Source organism: Silurus meridionalis, chromosome 28 (genome assembly GCF_014805685.1).
Source record: "Silurus meridionalis isolate SWU-2019-XX chromosome 28, ASM1480568v1, whole genome shotgun sequence".
NCBI classification, from domain to species: domain Eukaryota; kingdom Metazoa; phylum Chordata; class Actinopteri; order Siluriformes; family Siluridae; genus Silurus; species Silurus meridionalis.
This window is the reverse complement of record NC_060911.1, coordinates 16,268,712-16,273,711: the sequence shown is the minus strand read 5'-3', so window position 1 is coordinate 16,273,711 and position 5,000 is coordinate 16,268,712. Positions and strand designations below refer to the sequence as shown.

Here is a 5,000-nt window from a genome sequence, read left to right as displayed (position 1 = left end):
TCATGGGATTTCCAATACCCTGACTGAGTGTTTTCTATATTTGGATCTGAGACCACAGGCTTGGATCGGAAACGTTCTCTGTGAAACTGGAGTGTCACCTTGTGGCATTTCTTCAGCATCGTTTCGGTTGTTATTAAGAAAAACATCTCCATCTGCTGGTAAGTTAGTGTAACAACCTAAATTCTGCAGTATACGGACAAAACGTTTGTGGACACCTGAGCATGCATCTTTTCGAACATCCTATTCCAAATCTAATCCCTATTCGCTCTAATAATAACCTACACTGTTCTGGGAAGGTGTTCCATTAGATTTCTGAAGATTTGGGTGATTCAGGCTGGCCAAATACTGATGTAGGTGATGTAAGGAAGCATGTGGGGTGTTCCAATTAATCCCAGAGGTGTTTTAATGTGTTTACAGCCAAAGATCTTCCATTCCAACCCATGGAAAGATTTTCTTCATGGAGCTGAAAGTGAAGGAAAAATCCATGCATCCAAAGACGATTGTGTGCCTCCAACTTTGTTAGGAGAAGAACCGCATATAGATGGGACAGTCAGGTGAGCCAAAACAGCTTGTGTTAAAAGAGAAAGAAAGAAAGAAAGAAAGAAAGAAAGAAAGAAAGAAAGAAAGAAAGAAAGAAAGAAAGAAAGAAAGAAAGAATATACAGGTAGAAAATATTGATTATTCCTTCATGTTACTTCTATTTCAGTTTCAGTATTTAATTCAACCAAGTTTGTGCAGCTGACATGTTTGAAATATCTGACACCATATTTTATGTATATGAGATGGATCCAGAATAAATAAATAAACAAATAAATGCAAACAGCTTGTTAATTACCGAGTGACCAAATTTACAATTAAAACTGACATTGGAAAAAGAGAAAAACATTACAGCATTACAAATCAATTTACGCAGCTGAATCTTACAAGCATTTGTTAGATTTTCTCTGATGTTTGGGTTTGCTGTTTATTTGTTTCTATATTGTTAGTTTAATGTTTCAGAGCAAATAAAACAATATTTAATTAGTAGTTGTCACTTAGATGATGCAGTAAAGCCCAGTGTTTAGGAAAGACACAGCTCCACCTGCATAAGAGGAGACGCTTCAGCACCTCGGACAAGGTCTACCTTACACAATGCATCGATTATAGAGAAAAAAATCAATGAAGAGCACCTGAGTCCTGCGTGCATCAGATGATATATTGTGGGTTTACTGAAAAAAATAAGGGAGAAAAAATAAGAGAAATAAAACAGAACTGAGTGCGTATTTTTTAATAATTGAAATTTCCATGTACAGGTTAGAAAAACATGCAGATAAGGAAATAAGAAAAAAACTATAATAAGCTGCATTCATATGCACCGCTCATCTCTGAATATTACATAGATTTTTTTTATCATTTTGAATGGATGATAAAAATAAAAAATGGCACTTTGTTTTTCAGGTGGGATTTACGAGATCCGTGGCATGATTTTAATTTTTTATACTTATGCCTGGACTAAATGTTCTAAAGGAGATGGTGGAAGGTGGTGTGGCTTTTTTATTTAATATACATTTTTTATATGAATATATGAATTTGTTCAGTAATCATTGAGATGCTTTTCATCAAATGTGCATAACATCTGCATTTACTCCACATTTTTTCCAATTTTTGTTCCATTTCTCTTTAACTGACATGACATCTATTATACTTCTGTCCAGCTGAAATGTCAGAAGTAGCTTCAGGTCAAAAAACAGCTCTGAACTGAGAAACTTTAACAGCATCTAAAGACAGTTCTTAATTTTGCAGGTTCTGTACTGAACCCTGTAGAAAATGAGGCACATTTAAAGAACTTTTTCCTGTAACTGTTTACCAAGAATCTGAACTCACACCAAAATCTGATGAAACTCTTCCCAGAAGAAGAGGGTTTTCTTTTTCACAGCAAATGGAGACTAAATGTAGAATAAGATGTTCAAAATGCATAAACCAGTGTATCTTACACACACACACCCCAGTTTCTGTAAAATGAGAATACTAATCTTGCTCTGCATTCCTTTTTTAAAAAACTCCACTGCAGTATTCCTCTTAACAGGTAAAAATGCATTGCTTGGGTAAACAAGTGTTGAATGTCTGAGTAAGCACAGTGTTGCTCAGAAATAAGATTGATCAGAGCAGTTCAGGGGGGAAAATGAGAGAAGATGATCATTAATATTCATGTATGCAGAGCACAAAGGTTAAGTGTAGCATATGGGAGTCAGCAGGTTGGTGTATCATTTCTTCCCTGTCAGAGTGGATGGATATGTTTTCTGTTCTGTTCTGTGCTCCACCAACAATCATGAAACAAAGGTCCAGCTGAGGACTTTGCTTTAACTCTCTGCCCTCCTGAGGTAGTCACTCTGATTTTTTGCAAAGCAAGAAGGTTCCCAGAGTCTATTCAATCCACTTATGAAGCTTTCATAGGCAAGTCTGGTGCATGTTCAACTGGACCCTAACAGTCCAGTTCCACCTTCCTCTGTCTCAGTGCACTTTAATAGCATGCTGTGCTGCTTCATTTATCACACTTTAATGCAAAATGTTCTGCCAGCTATGAACTGAAGCTCATTCTCGAGATATGGTTCATATTTGCAGTCAGGGCCTTTAGTGACAGGAGACCCTGTACAGATATTCTAATTTTATCTTAAACTCTTGATTGTGTTTGGTCAGAAGGTGTTGATGAATTCCCAGTAGAAGCAGCTCTGACAGGATTGTGGCTCCAGATGGCAGGTTTAATATGAAAGCTATAAATGATTGATTTGTTCATGCATGTTATTTGTACAGTAACTGCTCATTTGCAGAGACGTGTGAAGTGGACGTTAAACAATCTGAGATGTTTATTTAGCATTTATGGTAGGAGTCTTGAGTGTGAGTGCCACAAAGTTAAAAACAAACATGATATTTTTCTTATTTAAGTGTGTATATGTGTGTAACATCCAGCAGCTCTGTGATGTGATTATGGAAGAGTGGAAGAGGATCCCAATACAACCTGTGTAGCTCTGATGAATTCCACACCCAGGAGGATTAAAGCAGTGAGATAACGATGTGCTCACATACAATATTCACACTTTACACACAGTTTTGACAAGTTCACTGAGGGTGGACTCAATTTTGTTGCCAGTTATTTAGACTGTTGAGTTATTTTTAGAGGACCGTAAATTTGTACTGATGAAATGTGAGGGGTGTACTCACTTTTGTACTCACCATCAGAAAAAACAGCTTCCGCTCAGATCTCGGGATGCTTGGTGGATATATCTTCATGGATGTGTGCTCATCAACTAAAACTCAACCTCAGCTAAACAGAACTGCTGGTCATCCCCGGTGATTCATCTCCAGGTCAAGATCTCCAAATAACACATCATGACTCTCTGCTCTCCCCTTTAGCCACTGCTCGTAACCTCGGGGTAACTATGGACAATGAACTGTCCTTCTTCCCACACGTTGCTAATGTGGCTCGCTCCTGTCAATTCTTCTCTATAACATCCAAAGGATTCGACAGTGTCTGTCCACACAGGCTGCCCAGGTGCTTGTTCAGTCTTGTCATTCTGAGACTGGACTACTGCAGCTCTCTGCTGGCAGGTCTTCCCCTGAACGCTATTCGTCCACTGCAAATGATCCAAAACACAGCATGCACGGATTGTGTTCAATCTTCCCAAGTTCTCCCACACCACCCCACTGCAAGACCAAAATTGGACCAGCAATATCTTACCTCAGAGACCTCATCACATCTTGCACCACGCTGTCTAAAATCCTCTAGAGGTGGTGGAATGAACTTCCCCTTGATGTCTGTACAGAGGAGTCCCTGGAGACCTTCAAGCGACGATTGACCTTCAGACCTTCATCTTCCTGAAACACTTAAATTAGCACTTTCCAAGTTTGTAGAATTCAAGTGTTATATTTATATTAAGTGTACAGTGTAGATTTATTCATTACTGAAGACTCAAAGCACTTTAGTACGTCGCTCTGGATAAGGATGTCTACATGCCACAAATCTAAATCTTTTGTGAGATACTGTATATATACGAGGTGGTATCAACAAGTTTGGAGACAAGCTCTGTTTACAGGAAAGTACTTTAGTTATCTACATTTACACACTATCACCTTCTGGTCCAGAATACAGTGCTCCGGTGTTCTTCTGGAACGTGTCCTGGAAGTCTTCTTTTCGAAGCATGTCAAGTCCACAAATCTGCCGATTTGGGTGGGTGCAGAAATGAGGATGTGGATCACGTGGATCATGTGGATTGTGTGGATGACGTGTATCATATGGATTATGTGGATCACGTGGATCATGTGGATTGTGTGGATGACGTGTATCATATGGATTATGTGGATCACGTGGGTCACTGTGGTTCTCTGACGATCATAATGCAAAAGTTGCCAAGCGGTTTTGATGTTTGAAGCGCTTCAGCTTGTTGAAGGTCTTCTTGATCTCTCCTGTCAAACGTATGTCATGTCAAACTTTGTTTTGGCAGATTTCACGCAGAATTTCATGTTTGCTTGTTGTTCTAACTTGCTGTCCATCTCTTTATGTAACACCAGACAGATTTGATGATATTGGGATCAGGGTTCTGTGGAGGCCAAATCTATTACCTCCAGGACTCCTTATTCTTCTCTACAGTAAAGATAGCTCTTAATGACAATGGCTGTATGATTGTCCTGCTGCAGAATAAATTTGGGGCCAGTCAGGGATCTCCCTGATGGTACTACATGATGAAGTATCTGCCTTTAATTATAATTCACACTATATGGCTAAAGTTTTTGGACACCTAAACTGGCTTTGTGCAATCTGTGTGATGCTGGAACAGGTTTGGGTTCAAATGAAGTCAAAATTTCACACCCACAAACATTCTATTCAATTCTGTACCTCCAGGTTTGTAGGAACTTTTAGGAGAAGAACTGAAAAATGAACTCAAACTGATCTATGTTTTGGCCTTGCTAAAATCAGGCCTCATTCATGCTACAGCAGCATTTTCCTGTTATTAATGTCTTTATAT

The 5,000-nt window shown here is 38.9% G+C and overlaps 1 long non-coding RNA gene across 1 annotated transcript in view; it reads left to right on the top strand.

Moving 5' to 3' along the window:
- Positions 1–423: 423 nt before the first annotated feature.
- The window catches only part of LOC124381540, an 8,913-nt gene continuing 4,336 nt past the window's right edge, over positions 424–5,000 (top strand). Inside the window, exon 1 of the long non-coding RNA XR_006924866.1 lies at positions 424–554. This is a non-coding gene — a long non-coding RNA (uncharacterized LOC124381540). The remainder of the gene's footprint in view (positions 555–5,000) is intronic.